We start from the raw sequence: 25554 nt of genomic DNA on the forward strand, positions 1-25554 counted from the left end.
CACACTCACACTCAGCGGCTCAGAGATGAGGGAAAAACAACAGAAATCAGGATAGATTTTAATGTCAGGAGATGCCCTGTGATGCTGGGGCCATTGTGTAAGATTGGAATGTGTACCAGTGGCTGGTGGGTGGTCCTTGAAGGTCCCAGGAGGAGGCGGCGAGGAGGCAGCGGGTGGCTGGGCTTCGGCCTTGGCCCAGGAACGTCATTTATTCTGCGTGGTGCCGCGTGTGCCCTGTGCAGCTTCGATGTGTGCGGCTGATGCTCTGTGGTTCCTGTTCCTGTCATAAAAGGCCCTGTACAAGGGGATAAGAAATGCATCATTGGTTACCAAAATAAAACAGTGTCTTTCTGCCTGTGTCATTCTGTTTGGTTTCTTTGAGCGTTTGTTTCTTAAATACACAGCAAGTGTCACTCTCTCTCTCTCTCTCTCTGTCACACACACACACACACACACACACCAAAGCACACACACCAAAGCGCGCACACACACACACACACACACACACACCAAAGCGCGCACACACACACACACACACACACAGACACAGACACTGTGAGGTTTGCAGTGCAAAATTTGAATTTTAGTGCATGGTGATTTGTCTCCCTCCAGTGGCCCACGGCAGGTATGATGAGGCTTAAATGATAGGTTATGGGGAAAAAGCCAGGAGAGGATGGGACAAAAGTGGAATAACTGAAAAAGTAAGAGGTGTAGAGGGCTGATGTTGGTGTCTAGGTGGGGGTTTTGGTGGGTGCCGGACGCTGTGGCGAAGAGGCCACGCCGATGGCTTCTTCGGTTCTGGAGATATGGCGAATCGGACCAAAAAGGATGGGACAAAACGGTCCCAGTCGGAGAAAGGAAGGTGCAGAGGGCCTGGGTCCACCACCACTGTACTCAGCAGGCCCTGCCGGGTCGTTCGACACGCAGCATGGCAGGGATCGGTGACATAACATGTAGCAGTTTCCCTTCACAGAAGCGTCTGCAGCAGGTGGGTGGAGGAGGAGGCAGCAGAACCAGGCCTTTGGAGCACTGTGTCATCTCCTGGTCCTGATGCTTTGAATCTCCCTCTCTGTCTGTCTGTCTGTCTGTCTGTCACACACACACACACACACACACACACAGAAGCTGGTCAAGTGCTGTGCAACTGGGATTGCACCTGTCGTCCACAGGAGGGCGCCTAGCTGGGAAGTCCAGTACATTCCATATTAAAGTTGTTGCAAGTGCATTTTTTGTGTAAAAGACAGACACACACACACACACACACACACACACACACACACACACACACACACAGTAAGGTCTGAAGTGCAAAATTTGAATTACATTCCTTTGTATCTCTCCCTCTCTCTCTCTCTCTCTCTCTCTCTCTCTCTCTCTCTCTCTCTCTCTGTCTCTCTCTCTCTCTCTCTGTCAACACACACACACACACACACACACACTCACACACACCAAAGCACACAGACAGAAGCTGGTCACAACTGCTGTGCAACTGGGATTGAACCAGGGGGGCTCCCTCTGCTGGCTCAATGCGGTACAAAGTGTCAGAAGCTGTTAGATATCTGCTTTTGACAATCAATTGCACCTGTCATCCACAGGAGGGCGCCTAGCTGGGAAGTCCAGTACATTCCATATTAAAGTTGTTGCAAGTGCATTTTTTGTGTAAAAGACAGACACACACACACACACACACACACACACACACACACACACTGTAAGGTCTGAAGTGCAAAATTTGAATTACATTCCTTTGTATCTCTCCCTCTCTCTCTCTCTCTCTCTCTCTCTCTCTGTCTCTCTCTCTCTCTCTCTCTCTCTCTCTGTCAACACACACACACACACACACACACACACACACACACACACTGTAAGGTCTGAAGTGCAAAATTTGAATTACATTCCTTTGTATCTCTCCCTCTCTCTCTCTCTCTCTGTCTCTCTCTCTCTCTCTCTGTCAACACACACACGCACACACACACGCTCAATGGAGTATAAAATAAAGACCGGGGCAGTTCTCTCACTGGAGTCTCTTAGAGTGGAGGCTGCCCTTGCTAGCAAGAAGTTCTGTGTGTTTCTCTTCTCTGAGTCTTTACTGAAGAAGTGTTTTATAACATTTTCCTTAACAACTGACATGTGTTTTTTGTGTAAAAGAGAGAGACACACACACACACACACACACACACACACACACACACACACACACACACACACACACACACTCACACTCAGCGGCTCAGAGATGAGGGAAAAACAACAGAAATCAGGATAGATTTTAATGTCAGGAGATGCCCTGTGATGCTGGGGCCATTGTGTAAGATTGGAATGTGTACCAGTGGCTGGTGGGTGGTCCTTGAAGGTCCCAGGAGGAGGCGGCGAGGAGGCAGCGGGTGGCTGGGCTTCGGCCTTGGCCCAGGAACGTCATTTATTCTGCGTGGTGCCGCGTGTGCCCTGTGCAGCTTCGATGTGTGCGGCTGATGCTCTGTGGTTCCTGTTCCTGTCATAAAAGGCCCTGTACAAGGGGATAAGAAATGCATCATTGGTTACCAAAATAAAACAGTGTCTTTCTGCCTGTGTCATTCTGTTTGGTTTCTTTGAGCGTTTGTTTCTTAAATACACAGCAAGTGTCACTCTCTCTCTCTCTCTCTCTGTCACACACACACACACACACACACACCAAAGCACACACACCAAAGCGCGCACACACACACACACACACACACACACCAAAGCGCGCACACACACACACACACACACACACACACAGACACAGACACTGTGAGGTTTGCAGTGCAAAATTTGAATTTTAGTGCATGGTGATTTGTCTCCCTCCAGTGGCCCACGGCAGGTATGATGAGGCTTAAATGATAGGTTATGGGGAAAAAGCCAGGAGAGGATGGGACAAAAGTGGAATAACTGAAAAAGTAAGAGGTGTAGAGGGCTGATGTTGGTGTCTAGGTGGGGGTTTTGGTGGGTGCCGGACGCTGTGGCGAAGAGGCCACGCCGATGGCTTCTTCGGTTCTGGAGATATGGCGAATCGGACCAAAAAGGATGGGACAAAACGGTCCCAGTCGGAGAAAGGAAGGTGCAGAGGGCCTGGGTCCACCACCACTGTACTCAGCAGGCCCTGCCGGGTCGTTCGACACGCAGCATGGCAGGGATCGGTGACATAACATGTAGCAGTTTCCCTTCACAGAAGCGTCTGCAGCAGGTGGGTGGAGGAGGAGGCAGCAGAACCAGGCCTTTGGAGCACTGTGTCATCTCCTGGTCCTGATGCTTTGAATCTCCCTCTCTGTCTGTCTGTCTGTCTGTCTGTCACACACACACACACACACACACACACACACACACACACACACACACACACACACACACACAGAAGCTGGTCAAGTGCTGTGCAACTGGGATTGCACCTGTCGTCCACAGGAGGGCGCCTAGCTGGGAAGTCCAGTACATTCCATATTAAAGTTGTTGCAAGTGCATTTTTTGTGTAAAAGACAGACACACACACACACACACACACACACACACACACACACACTGTAAGGTCTGAAGTGCAAAATTTGAATTACATTCCTTTGTATCTCTCCCTCTCTCTCTCTCTCTCTCTCTCTCTGTCTCTCTCTCTCTCTCTCTCTCTCTGTCAACACACACACACACACACACACACACACACACTCAATGGAGTATAAAATAAAGACCGGGGCAGTTCTCTCACTGGAGTCTCTTAGAGTGGAGGCTGCCCTTGCTAGCAAGAAGTTCTGTGTGTTTCTCTTCTCTGAGTCTTTACTGAAGAAGTGTTTTATAACATTTTCCTTAACAACTGACATGTGTTTTTTGTGTAAAAGAGAGAGAGACACACACACACACACACACACACACACACACACACACACACACACACACACACACTCACACTCACAGGCTCAGAGATGAGGGAAAAACAACAGAAATCAGGATAGATTTTAATGTCAGGAGATGCCCTGTGATGCTGGGGCCATTGTGTAAGATTGGAATGTGTACCAGTGGCTGGTGGGTGGTCCTTGAAGGTCCCGGGAGGAGGCGGCGAGGAGGCAGCGGGTGGCTGGGCTTGAGCTGTGGATCAGGGACGTCATTAATTCTGCCTGGTGCTGCGTGTGCCCTGTGCAGCTTGGATGTCTGCCGCTGACGCTCTGTGGTTCCTGTTCTGCTGATCTCCTGGTCCACACACGGCTTCAGGGTGTACTGTACAAGGGGAGAAGAAATGCATCATTGGTTACCAAAATAAAACAGTGTCTTTCTGCCTGTGTCATTCTGTTTGGTTTCTTTGAGCGTTTGTTTCTTAAATACACAGCAAGTGTCACTCTCTCTCTCTCTCTGTCACACACACACACACACACACACACACACACACACACACACAGACACTGTGAGGTCTGCAGTTCAAAATTTGAATCTCAGAGCTTGGTGTTTTTGTCTCCCTCCAGTGGACAAATGCAGGTATGATGAGGGTTGGTTAGGTTAGGGGGTAATAGCCAGAGCTTGACGGAATAAAATGGAATAACTGGGAAAGTAAGTGTCGTAGAGGGATGAAAGTGGTGTCTACGGGGGGGTTTCGGGGTGCTCCGGACACCCTGGTGAAGACCCCATGTCGATAGCACCAACGGTTCTGGACTTGGTGTAAATGGGTCCAAATTTGACGGAATAAAAAGGTCAAAGTGGCAGATAGGAGTGTCCGATCGGGCCGATTCCACCACCACTGTACTCAGCAGGCCCTGCCGGGTCGTTAGACACGCAGCATGGCAGGGATCGGTGACATAACATGTAGCAGTTTCCCTTCACAGAAGCGTCTGCAGCAGGTGGGTGGAGGAGGAGGCAGCAGAACCAGGCCTTTGGAGCACTGTGTCATCTCCTGGTCCTGATGCTTTGAATCTCCCTCTCTGTCTGTCTGTCTGTCTGTCTGTCACACACACACACACACAGAAGCTGGTCAAGTGCTGTGCAACTGGGATTGCACCTGTCGTCCACAGGAGGGCGCCTAGCTGGGAAGTCCAGTACATTCCATATTAAAGTTGTTGCAAGTGCATTTTTTGTGTAAAAGACAGACACACACACACACACACACACACACACACACACACACACACACACACACACAGTAAGGTCTGAAGTGCAAAATTTGAATTACATTCCTTTGTATCTCTCCCTCTCTCTCTCTCTCTCTCTCTCTCTCTCTCTGTCTCTCTCTCTCTCTCTCTGTCAACACACACACACACACACACACTCACACACACCAAAGCACACAGACAGAAGCTGGTCACAACTGCTGTGCAACTGGGATTGAACCAGGGGGGCTCCCTCTGCTGGCTCAATGCGGTACAAAGTGTCAGAAGCTGTTAGATATCTGCTTTTGACAATCAATTGCACCTGTCATCCACAGGAGGGCGCCTAGCTGGGAAGTCCAGTACATTCCATATTAAAGTTGTTGCAAGTGCATTTTTTGTGTAAAAGACAGACACACACACACACACACACACACACACACACACACACTGTAAGGTCTGAAGTGCAAAATTTGAATTACATTCCTTTGTATCTCTCCCTCTCTCTCTCTCTCTCTCTCTCTCTGTCTCTCTCTCTCTCTCTCTCTCTCTGTCAACACACACACACACACACACACACACACACACACTCAATGGAGTATAAAATAAAGACCGGGGCAGTTCTCTCACTGGAGTCTCTTAGAGTGGAGGCTGCCCTTGCTAGCAAGAAGTTCTGTGTGTTTCTCTTCTCTGAGTCTTTACTGAAGAAGTGTTTTATAACATTTTCCTTAACAACTGACATTTGTTTTTTGTGTAAAAGAGAGAGAGACACACACACACACACACACACACACACACACACACACACACACACACACACACTCACACTCACAGGCTCAGAGATGAGGGAAAAACAACAGAAATCAGGATAGATTTTAATGTCAGGAGATGCCCTGTGATGCTGGGGCCATTGTGTAAGATTGGAATGTGTACCAGTGGCTGGTGGGTGGTCCTTGAAGGTCCCGGGAGGAGGCGGCGAGGAGGCAGCGGGTGGCTGGGCTTGAGCTGTGGATCAGGGACGTCATTAATTCTGCCTGGTGCTGCGTGTGCCCTGTGCAGCTTGGATGTCTGCCGCTGACGCTCTGTGGTTCCTGTTCTGCTGATCTCCTGGTCCACACACGGCTTCAGGGTGTACTGTACAAGGGAAGAAGAAATGCATCATTGGTTACCAAAATAAAACAGTGTCTTTCTGCCTGTGTCATTCTGTTTGGTTTCTTTGAGCGTTTGTTTCTTAAATACACAGCAAGTGTCACTCTCTCTCTCTCTCTGTCACACACACACACACACACACACACACACACACACACACACTGTGAGGTCTGCAGTTCAAAATTTGAATCTCAGAGCTTGGTGTTTTTGTCTCCCTCCAGTGGACAAATGCAGGTATGATGAGGGTTGGTTAGGTTAGGGGGTAATAGCCAGAGCTTGACGGAATAAAATGGAATAACTGGGAAAGTAAGTGTCGTAGAGGGATGAAAGTGGTGTCTACGGGGGGGTTTCGGGGTGCTCCGGACACCCTGGTGAAGACCCCATGTCGATAGCACCAACGGTTCTGGACTTGGTGTAAATGGGTCCAAATTTGACGGAATAAAAAGGTCAAAGTGGCAGATAGGAGTGTCCGATCGGGCCGATTCCACCACCACTGTACTCAGCAGGCCCTGCCGGGTCGTTAGACACGCAGCATGGCAGGGATCGGTGACATAACATGTAGCAGTTTCCCTTCACAGAAGCGTCTGCAGCAGGTGGGTGGAGGAGGAGGCAGCAGAACCAGGCCTTTGGAGCACTGTGTCATCTCCTGGTCCTGATGCTTTGAATCTCCCTCTCTGTCTGTCTGTCTGTCTGTCTGTCACACACACACACACACAGAAGCTGGTCAAGTGCTGTGCAACTGGGATTGCACCTGTCGTCCACAGGAGGGCGCCTAGCTGGGAAGTCCAGTACATTCCATATTAAAGTTGTTGCAAGTGCATTTTTTGTGTAAAAGACAGACAGACACACACACACACACACACACACACACACACACACACACACACACAGTAAGGTCTGAAGTGCAAGATTTGAATTACATTCCTTTGTATCTCTCCCTCTCTCTCTCTCTCTCTCTCTGTCTCTCTCTCTCTCTCTCTGTCAACACACACACACACACACACACACACACACACACTCACACACACCAAAGCACACAGACAGAAGCTGGTCACAACTGCTGTGCAACTGGGATTGAACCAGGGGGGCTCCCTCTGCTGGCTCAATGCGGTACAAAGTGTCAGAAGCTGTTAGATATCTGCTTTTGACAATCAATTGCACCTGTCATCCACAGGAGGGCGCCTAGCTGGGAAGTCCAGTACATTCCATATTAAAGTTGTTGCAAGTGCATTTTTTGTGTAAAAGACAGACACACACACACACACACACACACACACACACACACACACAGTAAGGTCTGAAGTGCAAAATTTGAATTACATTCCTTTGTATCTCTCCCTCTCTCTCTCTCTCTCTCTCTCTCTCTCTGTCTCTCTCTCTCTCTCTCTGTCAACACACACACACACACACACACTCACACACACCAAAGCACACAGACAGAAGCTGGTCACAACTGCTGTGCAACTGGGATTGAACCAGGGGGGCTCCCTCTGCTGGCTCAATGCGGTACAAAGTGTCAGAAGCTGTTAGATATCTGCTTTTGACAATCAATTGCACCTGTCATCCACAGGAGGGCGCCTAGCTGGGAAGTCCAGTACATTCCATATTAAAGTTGTTGCAAGTGCATTTTTTGTGTAAAAGACAGACACACACACACACACACACACACACACACACACACACACACACACTGTAAGGTCTGAAGTGCAAAATTTGAATTACATTCCTTTGTATCTCTCCCTCTCTCTCTCTCTCTCTCTCTCTCTGTCTCTCTCTCTCTCTCTCTCTCTCTGTCAACACACACACACACACACACACACACACACACACTCAATGGAGTATAAAATAAAGACCGGGGCAGTTCTCTCACTGGAGTCTCTTAGAGTGGAGGCTGCCCTTGCTAGCAAGAAGTTCTGTGTGTTTCTCTTCTCTGAGTCTTTACTGAAGAAGTGTTTTATAACATTTTCCTTAACAACTGACATGTGTTTTTTGTGTAAAAGAGAGAGAGACACACACACACACACACACACACACACACACACACACACACACACACACACTCACACTCACAGGCTCAGAGATGAGGGAAAAACAACAGAAATCAGGATAGATTTTAATGTCAGGAGATGCCCTGTGATGCTGGGGCCATTGTGTAAGATTGGAATGTGTACCAGTGGCTGGTGGGTGGTCCTTGAAGGTCCCGGGAGGAGGCGGCGAGGAGGCAGCGGGTGGCTGGGCTTGAGCTGTGGATCAGGGACGTCATTAATTCTGCCTGGTGCTGCGTGTGCCCTGTGCAGCTTGGATGTCTGCCGCTGACGCTCTGTGGTTCCTGTTCTGCTGATCTCCTGGTCCACACACGGCTTCAGGGTGTACTGTACAAGGGAAGAAGAAATGCATCATTGGTTACCAAAATAAAACAGTGTCTTTCTGCCTGTGTCATTCTGTTTGGTTTCTTTGAGCGTTTGTTTCTTAAATACACAGCAAGTGTCACTCTCTCTCTCTCTCTGTCACACACACACACACACACACACACACACACACACACTGTGAGGTCTGCAGTTCAAAATTTGAATCTCAGAGCTTGGTGTTTTTGTCTCCCTCCAGTGGACAAATGCAGGTATGATGAGGGTTGGTTAGGTTAGGGGGTAATAGCCAGAGCTTGACGGAATAAAATGGAATAACTGGGAAAGTAAGTGTCGTAGAGGGATGAAAGTGGTGTCTACGGTGGGGTTTCGGGGTGCTCCGGACACCCTGGTGAAGACCCCATGTCGATAGCACCAACGGTTCTGGACTTGGTGTAAATGGGTCCAAATTTGACGGAATAAAAAGGTCAAAGTGGCAGATAGGAGTGTCCGATCGGGCCGATTCCACCACCACTGTACTCAGCAGGCCCTGCCGGGTCGTTAGACACGCAGCATGGCAGGGATCGGTGACATAACATGTAGCAGTTTCCCTTCACAGAAGCGTCTGCAGCAGGTGGGTGGAGGAGGAGGCAGCAGAACCAGGCCTTTGGAGCACTGTGTCATCTCCTGGTCCTGATGCTTTGAATCTCCCTCTCTGTCTGTCTGTCTGTCTGTCTGTCACACACACACACACACAGAAGCTGGTCAAGTGCTGTGCAACTGGGATTGCACCTGTCGTCCACAGGAGGGCGCCTAGCTGGGAAGTCCAGTACATTCCATATTAAAGTTGTTGCAAGTGCATTTTTTGTGTAAAAGACAGACACACACACACACACACACACACACACACACACACACACAGTAAGGTCTGAAGTGCAAAATTTGAATTACATTCCTTTGTATCTCTCCCTCTCTCTCTCTCTCTCTCTCTCTCTCTCTGTCTCTCTCTCTCTCTCTCTGTCAACACACACACACACACACACACTCACACACACCAAAGCACACAGACAGAAGCTGGTCACAACTGCTGTGCAACTGGGATTGAACCAGGGGGGCTCCCTCTGCTGGCTCAATGCGGTACAAAGTGTCAGAAGCTGTTAGATATCTGCTTTTGACAATCAATTGCACCTGTCATCCACAGGAGGGCGCCTAGCTGGGAAGTCCAGTACATTCCATATTAAAGTTGTTGCAAGTGCATTTTTTGTGTAAAAGACAGACACACACACACACACACACACACACACACACACACACACACACACTGTAAGGTCTGAAGTGCAAAATTTGAATTACATTCCTTTGTATCTCTCCCTCTCTCTCTCTCTCTCTCTCTCTCTGTCTCTCTCTCTCTCTCTCTCTCTCTGTCAACACACACACACACACACACACACACACACACACACACTCAATGGAGTATAAAATAAAGACCGGGGCAGTTCTCTCACTGGAGTCTCTTAGAGTGGAGGCTGCCCTTGCTAGCAAGAAGTTCTGTGTGTTTCTCTTCTCTGAGTCTTTACTGAAGAAGTGTTTTATAACATTTTCCTTAACAACTGACATGTGTTTTTTGTGTAAAAGAGAGAGAGACACACACACACACACACACACACACACACACACACACACACTCACACTCACAGGCTCAGAGATGAGGGAAAAACAACAGAAATCAGGATAGATTTTAATGTCAGGAGATGCCCTGTGATGCTGGGGCCATTGTGTAAGATTGGAATGTGTACCAGTGGCTGGTGGGTGGTCCTTGAAGGTCCCGGGAGGAGGCGGCGAGGAGGCAGCGGGTGGCTGGGCTTGAGCTGTGGATCAGGGACGTCATTAATTCTGCCTGGTGCTGCGTGTGCCCTGTGCAGCTTGGATGTCTGCCGCTGACGCTCTGTGGTTCCTGTTCTGCTGATCTCCTGGTCCACACACGGCTTCAGGGTGTACTGTACAAGGGGAGAAGAAATGCATCATTGGTTACCAAAATAAAACAGTGTCTTTCTGCCTGTGTCATTCTGTTTGGTTTCTTTGAGCGTTTGTTTCTTAAATACACAGCAAGTGTCACTCTCTCTCTCTCTCTGTCACACACACACACACACACACACACACACACACACACACACACACACACACACACACACACACAGACACTGTGAGGTCTGCAGTTCAAAATTTGAATCTCAGAGCTTGGTGTTTTTGTCTCCCTCCAGTGGACAAATGCAGGTATGATGAGGGTTGGTTAGGTTAGGTTAGGGGGTAATAGCCAGAGCTTGACGGAATAAAATGGAATAACTGGGAAAGTAAGTGTCGTAGAGGGATGAAAGTGGTGTCTACGGGGGGGTTTCGGGGTGCTCCGGACACCCTGGTGAAGACCCCATGTCGATAGCACCAACGGTTCTGGACTTGGTGTAAATGGGTCCAAATTTGACGGAATAAAAAGGTCAAAGTGGCAGATAGGAGTGTCCGATCGGGCCGATTCCACCACCACTGTACTCAGCAGGCCCTGCCGGGTCGTTAGACACGCAGCATGGCAGGGATCGGTGACATAACATGTAGCAGTTTCCCTTCACAGAAGCGTCTGCAGCAGGTGGGTGGAGGAGGAGGCAGCAGAACCAGGCCTTTGGAGCACTGTGTCATCTCCTGGTCCTGATGCTTTGAATCTCCCTCTCTGTCTGTCTGTCTGTCTGTCTGTCACACACACACACACACAGAAGCTGGTCAAGTGCTGTGCAACTGGGATTGCACCTGTCGTCCACAGGAGGGCGCCTAGCTGGGAAGTCCAGTACATTCCATATTAAAGTTGTTGCAAGTGCATTTTTTGTGTAAAAGACAGACACACACACACACACACACACACACACACACACACACACACACACACACACACACACACACACAGTAAGGTCTGAAGTGCAAAATTTGAATTACATTCCTTTGTATCTCTCCCTCTCTCTCTCTCTCTCTCTCTCTCTCTCTCTCTGTCTCTCTCTCTGTCAACACACACACACACACACACACTCACACACACCAAAGCACACAGACAGAAGCTGGTCACAACTGCTGTGCAACTGGGATTGAACCAGGGGGGCTCCCTCTGCTGGCTCAATGCGGTACAAAGTGTCAGAAGCTGTTAGATATCTGCTTTTGACAATCAATTGCACCTGTCATCCACAGGAGGGCGCCTAGCTGGGAAGTCCAGTACATTCCATATTAAAGTTGTTGCAAGTGCATTTTTTGTGTAAAAGACAGACACACACACACACACACACACACACACACACACACACTGTAAGGTCTGAAGTGCAAAATTTGAATTACATTCCTTTGTATCTCTCCCTCTCTCTCTCTCTCTCTCTCTCTCTGTCTCTCTCTCTGTCTCTCTCTCTCTGTCAACACACACACACACACACACACACACACACACACACTCAATGGAGTATAAAATAAAGACCGGGGCAGTTCTCTCACTGGAGTCTCTTAGAGTGGAGGCTGCCCTTGCTAGCAAGAAGTTCTGTGTGTTTCTCTTCTCTGAGTCTTTACTGAAGAAGTGTTTTATAACATTTTCCTTAACAACTGACATGTGTTTTTTGTGTAAAAGAGAGAGACACACACACACACACACACACACACACACACACACACACACACACACACACACACTCACACTCAGCGGCTCAGAGATGAGGGAAAAACAACAGAAATCAGGATAGATTTTAATGTCAGGAGATGCCCTGTGATGCTGGGGCCATTGTGTAAGATTGGAATGTGTACCAGTGGCTGGTGGGTGGTCCTTGAAGGTCCCAGGAGGAGGCGGCGAGGAGGCAGCGGGTGGCTGGGCTTGAGCTGTGGATCAGGGACGTCATTAATTCTGCCTGGTGCTGCGTGTGCCCTGTGCAGCTTGGATGTCTGCCGCTGACGCTCTGTGGTTCCTGTTCTGCTGATCTCCTGGTCCACACACGGCTTCAGGGTGTACTGTACAAGGGGAGAAGAAATGCATCATTGGTTACCAAAATAAAACAGTGTCTTTCTGCCTGTGTCATTCTGTTTGGTTTCTTTGAGCGTTTGTTTCTTAAATACACAGCAAGTGTCACTCTCTCTCTCTCTCTGTCACACACACACACACACACACACACACACACACACACACACACAGACACTGTGAGGTCTGCAGTTCAAAATTTGAATCTCAGAGCTTGGTGTTTTTGTCTCCCTCCAGTGGACAAATGCAGGTATGATGAGGGTTGGTTAGGTTAGGGGGTAATAGCCAGAGCTTGACGGAATAAAATGGAATAACTGGGAAAGTAAGTGTCGTAGAGGGATGAAAGTGGTGTCTACGGGGGGGTTTCGGGGTGCTCCGGACACCCTGGTGAAGACCCCATGTCGATAGCACCAACGGTTCTGGACTTGGTGTAAATGGGTCCAAATTTGACGGAATAAAAAGGTCAAAGTGGCAGATAGGAGTGTCCGATCGGGCCGATTCCACCACCACTGTACTCAGCAGGCCCTGCCGGGTCGTTCGACACGCAGCATGGCAGGGATCGGTGACATAACATGTAGCAGTTTCCCTTCACAGAAGCGTCTGCAGCAGGTGGGTGGAGGAGGAGGCAGCAGAACCAGGCCTTTGGAGCACTGTGTCATCTCCTGGTCCTGATGCTTTGAATCTCCCTCTCTGTCTGTCTGTCTGTCTGTCTGTCACACACACACACACACACACACAGAAGCTGGTCAAGTGCTGTGCAACTGGGATTGCACCTGTCGTCCACAGGAGGGCGCCTAGCTGGGAAGTCCAGTACATTCCATATTAAAGTTGTTGCAAGTGCATTTTTTGTGTAAAAGACAGACACACACACACACACACACACACACACAGTAAGGTCTGAAGTGCAAAATTTGAATTACATTCCTTTGTATCTCTCCCTCTCTCTCTCTCTCTCTCTCTCTCTCTCTCTCTGTCTCTCTGTCTCTCTCTCTGTCAACACACACACACACACACACACTCACACACACCAAAGCACACAGACAGAAGCTGGTCACAACTGCTGTGCAACTGGGATTGAACCAGGGGGGCTCCCTCTGCTGGCTCAATGCGGTACAAAGTGTCAGAAGCTGTTAGATATCTGCTTTTGACAATCAATTGCACCTGTCATCCACAGGAGGGCGCCTAGCTGGGAAGTCCAGTACATTCCATATTAAAGTTGTTGCAAGTGCATTTTTTGTGTAAAAGACACACACACACACACACACACACACACACACACACACACACACACACACACACTGTAAGGTCTGAAGTGCAAAATTTGAATTACATTCCTTTGTATCTCTCCCTCTCTCTCTCTCTCTCTCTCTCTGTCTCTCTCTCTGTCTCTCTCTCTCTCTCTCTCTCTCTCTCTGTCAACACACACACACACACACACACACACACACACACACACACACACACACACACTGTAAGGTCTGAAGTGCAAAATTTGAATTACATTCCTTTGTATCTCTCCCTCTCTCTCTCTCTCTCTGTCTCTCTCTCTCTCTCTCTGTCAACACACACACGCACACACACACGCTCAATGGAGTATAAAATAAAGACCGGGGCAGTTCTCTCACTGGAGTCTCTTAGAGTGGAGGCTGCCCTTGCTAGCAAGAAGTTCTGTGTGTTTCTCTTCTCTGAGTCTTTACTGAAGAAGTGTTTTATAACATTTTCCTTAACAACTGACATGTGTTTTTTGTGTAAAAGAGAGAGACACACACACACACACACACACACACACACACACACACACACACACACACTCACACTCAGCGGCTCAGAGATGAGGGAAAAACAACAGAAATCAGGATAGATTTTAATGTCAGGAGATGCCCTGTGATGCTGGGGCCATTGTGTAAGATTGGAATGTGTACCAGTGGCTGGTGGGTGGTCCTTGAAGGTCCCGGGAGGAGGCGGCGAGGAGGCAGCGGGTGGCTGGGCTTCGGCCTTGGCCCAGGAACGTCATTTATTCTGCGTGGTGCCGCGTGTGCCCTGTGCAGCTTCGATGTGTGCGGCTGACGCTCTGTGGTTCCTGTTCCTGTCATAAAAGGCCCTGTACAAGGGGATAAGAAATGCATCATTGGTTACCAAAATAAAACAGTGTCTTTCTGCCTGTGTCATTCTGTTTGGTTTCTTTGAGCGTTTGTTTCTTAAATACACAGCAAGTGTCACTCTCTCTCTCTCTCTCTCTGTCACACACACACACACACACACACACACACCAAAGCACACACACCAAAGCGCGCACACACACACACACACACACACACACACACACCAAAGCGCGCACACACACACACACACACACACACACACAGACACAGACACTGTGAGGTTTGCAGTGCAAAATTTGAATTTTAGTGCATGGTGATTTGTCTCCCTCCAGTGGCCCACGGCAGGTATGATGAGGCTTAAATGATAGGATAGGTTATGGGGAAAAAGCCAGGAGAGGATGGGACAAAAGTGGAATAACTGAAAAAGTAAGAGGTGTAGAGGGCTGATGTTGGTGTCTAGGTGGGGGTTTTGGTGGGTGCCGGACGCTGTGGCGAAGAGGCCACGCCGATGGCTTCTTCGGTTCTGGAGATATGGCGAATCGGACCAAAAAGGATGGGACAAAACGGTCCCAGTCGGAGAAAGGAAGGTGCAGAGGGCCTGGGTCCACCACCACTGTACTCAGCAGGCCCTGCCGGGTCGTTCGACACGCAGCATGGCAGGGATCGGTGACATAACATGTAGCAGTTTCCCTTCACAGAAGCGTCTGCAGCAGGTGGGTGGAGGAGGAGGCAGCAGAACCAGGCCTTTGGAGCACTGTGTCATCTCCTGGTCCTGATGCTTTGAATCTCCCTCTCTGTCTGTCTGTCTGTCTGTCTGTCTGTCACACACACACACACACACACACACACACACACACACACACACACACACACACACAGAAGCTGGTCAAGTGCTGTGCAACTGGGATTGCACCTGTCGTCCACAGGAGGGCGCCTAGCTGGGAAGTCCAGTACATTCCATATTAAAGTTGTTGCAAGTGCATTTTTTGTGTAAAAGACAGACACACACACACACACACACACACACACACACACACACACACACACAGTAAGGTCTGAAGTGCAAAATTTGAATTACATTCCTTTGTATCTCTCCCTCTCTCTCTCTCTCTCTCTCTCTCTCTCTCTGTCTCTCTCTCTCTCTCTCTGTCAACACACACACACACACACACACACACACACACTCAATGGAGTATAAAATAAAGACCGGGGCAGTTCTCTCACTGGAGTCTCTTAGAGTGGAGGCTGCCCTTGCTAGCAAGAAGTTCTGTGTGTTTCTCTTCTCTGAGTCTTTACTGAAGAAGTGTTTTATAACATTTTCCTTAACAACTGACATGTGTTTTTTGTGTAAAAGAGAGAGAGACACACACACACACACACACACACACACACACACACACACACACACACACACACACACACTCACACTCACAGGCTCAGAGATGAGGGAAAAACAACAGAAATCAGGATAGATTTTAATGTCAGGAGATGCCCTGTGATGCTGGGGCCATTGTGTAAGATTGGAATGTGTACCAGTGGCTGGTGGGTGGTCCTTGAAGGTCCCGGGAGGAGGCGGCGAGGAGGCAGCGGGTGGCTGGGCTTGAGCTGTGGATCAGGGACGTCATTAATTCTGCCTGGTGCTGCGTGTGCCCTGTGCAGCTTGGATGTCTGCCGCTGACGCTCTGTGGTTCCTGTTCTGCTGATCTCCTGGTCCACACACGGCTTCAGGGTGTACTGTACAAGGGGAGAAGAAATGCATCATTGGTTACCAAAATAAAACAGTGTCTTTCTGCCTGTGTCATTCTGTTTGGTTTCTTTGAGCGTTTGTTTCTTAAATACACAGCAAGTGTCACTCTCTCTCTCTCTCTGTCACACACACACACACACACACACACACACACACACACACACACACACACACACACACACACACAGACACTGTGAGGTCTGCAGTTCAAAATTTGAATCTCAGAGCTTGGTGTTTTTGTCTCCCTCCAGTGGACAAATGCAGGTATGATGAGGGTTGGTTAGGTTAGGTTAGGGGGTAATAGCCAGAGCTTGACGGAATAAAATGGAATAACTGGGAAAGTAAGTGTCGTAGAGGGATGAAAGTGGTGTCTACGGGGGGGTTTCGGGGTGCTCCGGACACCCTGGTGAAGACCCCATGTCGATAGCACCAACGGTTCTGGACTTGGTGTAAATGGGTCCAAATTTGACGGAATAAAAAGGTCAAAGTGGCAGATAGGAGTGTCCGATCGGGCCGATTCCACCACCACTGTACTCAGCAGGCCCTGCCGGGTCGTTCGACACGCAGCATGGCAGGGATCGGTGACATAACATGTAGCAGTTTCCCTTCACAGAAGCGTCTGCAGCAGGTGGGTGGAGGAGGAGGCAGCAGAACCAGGCCTTTGGAGCACTGTGTCATCTCCTGGTCCTGATGCTTTGAATCTCCCTCTCTGTCTGTCTGTCTGTCTGTCTGTCACACACACACACACACACACACAGAAGCTGGTCAAGTGCTGTGCAACTGGGATTGCACCTGTCGTCCACAGGAGGGCGCCTAGCTGGGAAGTCCAGTACATTCCATATTAAAGTTGTTGCAAGTGCATTTTTTGTGTAAAAGACAGACACACACACACACACACACACACACACACACACACACACACACACACACACACAGTAAGGTCTGAAGTGCAAAATTTGAATTACATTCCTTTGTATCTCTCCCTCTCTCTCTCTCTCTCTCTCTCTCTCTCTCTGTCTCTCTCTCTCTCTCTCTGTCAACACACACACACACACACACACTCACACACACCAAAGCACACAGACAGAAGCTGGTCACAACTGCTGTGCAACTGGGATTGAACCAGGGGGGCTCCCTCTGCTGGCTCAATGCGGTACAAAGTGTCAGAAGCTGTTAGATATCTGCTTTTGACAATCAATTGCACCTGTCATCCACAGGAGGGCGCCTAGCTGGGAAGTCCAGTACATTCCATATTAAAGTTGTTGCAAGTGCATTTTTTGTGTAAAAGACAGACACACACACACACACACACACACACACACACACACACACACACACTGTAAGGTCTGAAGTGCAAAATTTGAATTACATTCCTTTGTATCTCTCCCTCTCTCTCTCTCTCTCTCTCTCTCTGTCTCTCTCTCTCTCTCTCTCTCTCTGTCAACACACACACACACACACACACACACACACACACACACACACACACTGTAAGGTCTGAAGTGCAAAATTTGAATTACATTCCTTTGTATCTCTCCCTCTCTCTCTCTCTCTCTGTCTCTCTCTCTCTCTCTCTGTCAACACACACACGCACACACACACGCTCAATGGAGTATAAAATAAAGACCGGGGCAGTTCTCTCACTGGAGTCTCTTAGAGTGGAGGCTGCCCTTGCTAGCAAGAAGTTCTGTGTGTTTCTCTTCTCTGAGTCTTTACTGAAGAAGTGTTTTATAACATTTTCCTTAACAACTGACATGTGTTTTTTGTGTAAAAGAGAGAGACACACACACACACACACACACACACACACACACACACACACACACACACACACTCACACTCAGCGGCTCAGAGATGAGGGAAAAACAACAGAAATCAGGATAGATTTTAATGTCAGGAGATGCCCTGTGATGCTGGGGCCATTGTGTAAGATTGGAATGTGTACCAGTGGCTGGTGGGTGGTCCTTGAAGGTCCCAGGAGGAGGCGGCGAGGAGGCAGCGGGTGGCTGGGCTTCGGCCTTGGCCCAGGAACGTCATTTATTCTGCGTGGTGCCGCGTGTGCCCTGTGCAGCTTCGATGTGTGCGGCTGATGCTCTGTGGTTCCTGTTCCTGTCATAAAAGGCCCTGTACAAGGGGATAAGAAATGCATCATTGGTTACCAAAATAAAACAGTGTCTTTCTGCCTGTGTCATTCTGTTTGGTTTCTTTGAGCGTTTGTTTCTTAAATACACAGCAAGTGTCACTCTCTCTCTCTCTCTCTCTGTCACACACACACACACACACACACACCAAAGCACACACACCAAAGCGCGCACACACACACACACACACACACACACCAAAGCGCGCACACACACACACACACACACACAGACACAGACACTGTGAGGTTTGCAGTGCAAAATTTGAATTTTAGTGCATGGTGATTTGTCTCCCTCCAGTGGCCCACGGCAGGTATGATGAGGCTTAAATGATAGGTTATGGGGAAAAAGCCAGGAGAGGATGGGACAAAAGTGGAATAACTGAAAAAGTAAGAGGTGTAGAGGGCTGATGTTGGTGTCTAGGTGGGGGTTTTGGTGGGTGCCGGACGCTGTGGCGAAGAGGCCACGCCGATGGCTTCTTCGGTTCTGGAGATATGGCGAATCGGACCAAAAAGGATGGGACAAAACGGTCCCAGTCGGAGAAAGGAAGGTGCAGAGGGCCTGGGTCCACCACCACTGTACTCAGCAGGCCCTGCCGGGTCGTTCGACACGCAGCATGGCAGGGATCGGTGACATAACATGTAGCAGTTTCCCTTCACAGAAGCGTCTGCAGCAGGTGGGTGGAGGAGGAGGCAGCAGAACCAGGCCTTTGGAGCACTGTGTCATCTCCTGGTCCTGATGCTTTGAATCTCCCTCTCTGTCTGTCTGTCTGTCTGTCTGTCACACACACACACACACACACACACACACACACACACACACACACACACACACACAGAAGCTGGTCAAGTGCTGTGCAACTGGGATTGCACCTGTCGTCCACAGGAGGGCGCCTAGCTGGGAAGTCCAGTACATTCCATATTAAAGTTGTTGCAAGTGCATTTTTTGTGTAAAAGACAGACACACACACACACACACACACACACACACACACAGTAAGGTCTGAAGTGCAAAATTTGAATTACATTCCTTTGTATCTCTCCCTCTCTCTCTCTCTCTCTCTCTCTCTCTCTCTGTCTCTCTCTCTCTCTCTCTGTCAACACACACACACACACACACACACTCACACACACCAAAGCACACAGACAGAAGCTGGTCACAACTGCTGTGCAACTGGGATTGAACCAGGGGGGCTCCCTCTGCTGGCTCAATGCGGTACAAAGTGTCAGAAGCTGTTAGATATCTGCTTTTGACAATCAATTGCACCTGTCATCCACAGGAGGGCGCCTAGCTGGGAAGTCCAGTACATTCCATATTAAAGTTGTTGCAAGTGCATTTTTTGTGTAAAAGACAGACACACACACACACACACACACACACACACACACACACACTGTAAGGTCTGAAGTGCAAAATTTGAATTACATTCCTTTGTATCTCTCCCTCTCTCTCTCTCTCTCTCTCTCTCTGTCTCTCTCTCTCTCTCTCTCTCTCTGTCAACACACACACACACACACACACACACACACACTCAATGGAGTATAAAATAAAGACCGGGGCAGTTCTCTCACTGGAGTCTCTTAGAGTGGAGGCTGCCCTTGCTAGCAAGAAGTTCTGTGTGTTTCTCTTCTCTGAGTCTTTACTGAAGAAGTGTTTTATAACATTTTCCTTAACAACTGACATGTGTTTTTTGTGTAAAAGAGAGAGAGACACACACACACACACACACACACACACACACACACACACACACACACACACACACACTCACACTCACAGGCTCAGAGATGAGGGAAAAACAACAGAAATCAGGATAGATTTTAATGTCAGGAGATGCCCTGTGATGCTGGGGCCATTGTGTAAGATTGGAATGTGTACCAGTGGCTGGTGGGTGGTCCTTGAAGGTCCCGGGAGGAGGCGGCGAGGAGGCAGCGGGTGGCTGGGCTTGAGCTGTGGATCAGGGACGTCATTAATTCTGCCTGGTGCTGCGTGTGCCCTGTGCAGCTTGGATGTCTGCCGCTGACGCTCTGTGGTTCCTGTTCTGCTGATCTCCTGGTCCACACACGGCTTCAGGGTGTACTGTACAAGGGGAGAAGAAATGCATCATTGGTTACCAAAATAAAACAGTGTCTTTCTGCCTGTGTCATTCTGTTTGGTTTCTTTGAGCGTTTGTTTCTTAAATACACAGCAAGTGTCACTCTCTCTCTCTCTCTGTCACACACACACACACACACACACACACACACACACACACACACACACACAGACACTGTGAGGTCTGCAGTTCAAAATTTGAATCTCAGAGCTTGGTGTTTTTGTCTCCCTCCAGTGGACAAATGCAGGTATGATGAGGGTTGGTTAGGTTAGGGGGTAATAGCCAGAGCTTGACGGAATAAAATGGAATAACTGGGAAAGTAAGTGTCGTAGAGGGATGAAAGTGGTGTCTACGGGGGGGTTTCGGGGTGCTCCGGACACCCTGGTGAAGACCCCATGTCGATAGCACCAACGGTTCTGGACTTGGTGTAAATGGGTCCAAATTTGACGGAATAAAAAGGTCAAAGTGGCAGATAGGAGTGTCCGATCGGGCCGATTCCACCACCACTGTACTCAGCAGGCCCTGCCGGGTCGTTCGACACGCAGCATGGCAGGGATCGGTGACATAACATGTAGCAGTTTCCCTTCACAGAAGCGTCTGCAGCAGGTGGGTGGAGGAGGAGGCAGCAGAACCAGGCCTTTGGAGCACTGTGTCATCTCCTGGTCCTGATGCTTTGAATCTCCCTCTCTGTCTGTCTGTCTGTCTGTCTGTCACACACACACACACACACACACAGAAGCTGGTCAAGTGCTGTGCAACTGGGATTGCACCTGTCGTCCACAGGAGGGCGCCTAGCTGGGAAGTCCAGTACATTCCATATTAAAGTTGTTGCAAGTGCATTTTTTGTGTAAAAGACAGACACACACACACACACACACACACACACACACACACACACACACACACACACACACACACAGTAAGGTCTGAAGTGCAAAATTTGAATTACATTCCTTTGTATCTCTCCCTCTCTCTCTCTCTCTCTCTCTCTCTCTCTCTGTCTCTCTCTCTCTCTCTCTGTCAACACACACACACACACACACACTCACACACACCAAAGCACACAGACAGAAGCTGGTCACAACTGCTGTGCAACTGGGATTGAACCAGGGGGGCTCCCTCTGCTGGCTCAATGCGGTACAAAGTGTCAGAAGCTGTTAGATATCTGCTTTTGACAATCAATTGCACCTGTCATCCACAGGAGGGCGCCTAGCTGGGAAGTCCAGTACATTCCATATTAAAGTTGTTGCAAGTGCATTTTTTGTGTAAAAGACAGACACACACACACACACACACACACACACACACACACACACACTGTAAGGTCTGAAGTGCAAAATTTGAATTACATTCCTTTGTATCTCTCCCTCTCTCTCTCTCTCTCTCTCTCTCTGTCTCTCTCTCTCTCTCTCTCTCTCTGTCAACACACACACACACACACACACACACACACACACACACACACACACTGTAAGGTCTGAAGTGCAAAATTTGAATTACATTCCTTTGTATCTCTCCCTCTCTCTCTCTCTCTCTGTCTCTCTCTCTCTCTCTCTGTCAACACACACACGCACACACACACGCTCAATGGAGTATAAAATAAAGACCGGGGCAGTTCTCTCACTGGAGTCTCTTAGAGTGGAGGCTGCCCTTGCTAGCAAGAAGTTCTGTGTGTTTCTCTTCTCTGAGTCTTTACTGAAGAAGTGTTTTATAACATTTTCCTTAACAACTGACATGTGTTTTTTGTGTAAAAGAGAGAGACACACACACACACACACACACACACACACACACACACACACACACACACTCACACTCAGCGGCTCAGAGATGAGGGAAAAACAACAGAAATCAGGATAGATTTTAATGTCAGGAGATGCCCTGTGATGCTGGGGCCATTGTGTAAGATTGGAATGTGTACCAGTGGCTGGTGGGTGGTCCTTGAAGGTCCCAGGAGGAGGCGGCGAGGAGGCAGCGGGTGGCTGGGCTTCGGCCTTGGCCCAGGAACGTCATTTATTCTGCGTGGTGCCGCGTGTGCCCTGTGCAGCTTCGATGTGTGCGGCTGATGCTCTGTGGTTCCTGTTCCTGTCATAAAAGGCCCTGTACAAGGGGATAAGAAATGCATCATTGGTTACCAAAATAAAACAGTGTCTTTCTGCCTGTGTCATTCTGTTTGGTTTCTTTGAGCGTTTGTTTCTTAAATACACAGCAAGTGTCACTCTCTCTCTCTCTCTCTCTGTCACACACACACACACACACACACACCAAAGCACACACACCAAAGCGCGCACACACACACACACACACACACACACCAAAGCGCGCACACACACACACACACACACACAGACACAGACACTGTGAGGTTTGCAGTGCAAAATTTGAATTTTAGTGCATGGTGATTTGTCTCCCTCCAGTGGCCCACGGCAGGTATGATGAGGCTTAAATGATAGGTTATGGGGAAAAAGCCAGGAGAGGATGGGACAAAAGTGGAATAACTGAAAAAGTAAGAGGTGTAGAGGGCTGATGTTGGTGTCTAGGTGGGGGTTTTGGTGGGTGCCGGACGCTGTGGCGAAGAGGCCACGCCGATGGCTTCTTCGGTTCTGGAGATATGGCGAATCGGACCAAAAAGGATGGGACAAAACGGTCCCAGTCGGAGAAAGGAAGGTGCAGAGGGCCTGGGTCCACCACCACTGTACTCAGCAGGCCCTGCCGGGTCGTTCGACACGCAGCATGGCAGGGATCGGTGACATAACATGTAGCAGTTTCCCTTCACAGAAGCGTCTGCAGCAGGTGGGTGGAGGAGGAGGCAGCAGAACCAGGCCTTTGGAGCACTGTGTCATCTCCTGGTCCTGATGCTTTGAATCTCCCTCTCTGTCTGTCTGTCTGTCTGTCTGTCACACACACACACACACACACACACACAGAAGCTGGTCAAGTGCTGTGCAACTGGGATTGCACCTGTCGTCCACAGGAGGGCGCCTAGCTGGGAAGTCCAGTACATTCCATATTAAAGTTGTTGCAAGTGCATTTTTTGTGTAAAAGACAGACACACACACACACACACACACACACACACACACACACACACACACACAGTAAGGTCTGAAGTGCAAAATTTGAATTACATTCCTTTGTATCTCTCCCTCTCTCTCTCTCTCTCTCTCTCTCTCTCTCTCTCTCTCTCTCTCTCTGTCTCTCTCTCTCTCTCTCTGTCAACACACACACACACACACACACACACTCACACACACCAAAGCACACAGACAGAAGCTGGTCACAACTGCTGTGCAACTGGGATTGAACCAGGGGGGCTCCCTCTGCTGGCTCAATGCGGTACAAAGTGTCAGAAGCTGTTAGATATCTGCTTTTGACAATCAATTGCACCTGTCATCCACAGGAGGGCGCCTAGCTGGGAAGTCCAGTACATTCCATATTAAAGTTGTTGCAAGTGCATTTTTTGTGTAAAAGACAGACACACACACACACACACACACACACACACACACACACACTGTAAGGTCTGAAGTGCAAAATTTGAATTACATTCCTTTGTATCTCTCCCTCTCTCTCTCTCTCTCTCTCTCTCTCTCTGTCTCTCTCTCTCTCTCTCTCTCTCTCTCTGTCAACACACACACACACACACACACACACACACACACACACACTGTAAGGTCTGAAGTGCAAAATTTGAATTACATTCCTTTGTATCTCTCCCTCTCTCTCTCTCTCTCTGTCTCTCTCTCTCTCTCTCTGTCAACACACACACGCACACACACACGCTCAATGGAGTATAAAATAAAGACCGGGGCAGTTCTCTCACTGGAGTCTCTTAGAGTGGAGGCTGCCCTTGCTAGCAAGAAGTTCTGTGTGTTTCTCTTCTCTGAGTCTTTACTGAAGAAGTGTTTTATAACATTTTCCTTAACAACTGACATGTGTTTTTTGTGTAAAAGAGAGAGACACACACACACACACACACACACACACACACACACACACACACACACACACACACACACACTCACACTCAGCGGCTCAGAGATGAGGGAAAAACAACAGAAATCAGGATAGATTTTAATGTCAGGAGATGCCCTGTGATGCTGGGGCCATTGTGTAAGATTGGAATGTGTACCAGTGGCTGGTGGGTGGTCCTTGAAGGTCCCAGGAGGAGGCGGCGAGGAGGCAGCGGGTGGCTGGGCTTCGGCCTTGGCCCAGGAACGTCATTTATTCTGCGTGGTGCCGCGTGTGCCCTGTGCAGCTTCGATGTGTGCGGCTGATGCTCTGTGGTTCCTGTTCCTGTCATAAAAGGCCCTGTACAAGGGGATAAGAAATGCATCATTGGTTACCAAAATAAAACAGTGTCTTTCTGCCTGTGTCATTCTGTTTGGTTTCTTTGAGCGTTTGTTTCTTAAATACACAGCAAGTGTCACTCTCTCTCTCTCTCTCTCTGTCACACACACACACACACACACACACCAAAGCACACACACCAAAGCGCGCACACACACACACACACACACACACACCAAAGCGCGCACACACACACACACACACACACACACACAGACACAGACACTGTGAGGTTTGCAGTGCAAAATTTGAATTTTAGTGCATGGTGATTTGTCTCCCTCCAGTGGCCCACGGCAGGTATGATGAGGCTTAAATGATAGGTTATGGGGAAAAAGCCAGGAGAGGATGGGACAAAAGTGGAATAACTGAAAAAGTAAGAGGTGTAGAGGGCTGATGTTGGTGTCTAGGTGGGGGTTTTGGTGGGTGCCGGACGCTGTGGCGAAGAGGCCACGCCGATGGCTTCTTCGGTTCTGGAGATATGGCGAATCGGACCAAAAAGGATGGGACAAAACGGTCCCAGTCG

The 25554-nt window shown here is 49.0% G+C and overlaps 1 long non-coding RNA gene across 2 annotated transcripts; it reads right to left on the reverse strand.

The window, feature by feature from the left end:
• Nucleotides 1-115: 115 nt before the first annotated feature.
• Nucleotides 116-25263, reverse strand: LOC147299956 (uncharacterized). 2 transcript variants are annotated; one of them, XR_015128212.1, is made up of 5 exons: nt 24814-25263; nt 22603-22781; nt 18391-18569; nt 2328-2506; nt 116-295 (listed from the first exon to the last, which is right to left on the reverse strand). It is a non-coding gene; the product is annotated as an uncharacterized LOC147299956 (long non-coding RNA). The 2 variants fall into 2 exon arrangements; XR_015128211.1 differs by lacking the exon at nt 24814-25263 and having other exon boundaries at nt 22603-23234.
• Nucleotides 25264-25554: the final 291 nt, after the last annotated feature.

This window comes from Aulonocara sp. 'chitande type north' Nkhata Bay, unplaced genomic scaffold, assembly GCF_057382095.1.
Source record: "Aulonocara sp. 'chitande type north' Nkhata Bay isolate Kocher_YH1m ecotype deep benthic unplaced genomic scaffold, A_spYH_male_GT1.1 unmapped_scaffold_45, whole genome shotgun sequence".
Lineage (NCBI taxonomy): Eukaryota > Metazoa > Chordata > Actinopteri > Cichliformes > Cichlidae > Aulonocara > Aulonocara sp. 'chitande type north' Nkhata Bay.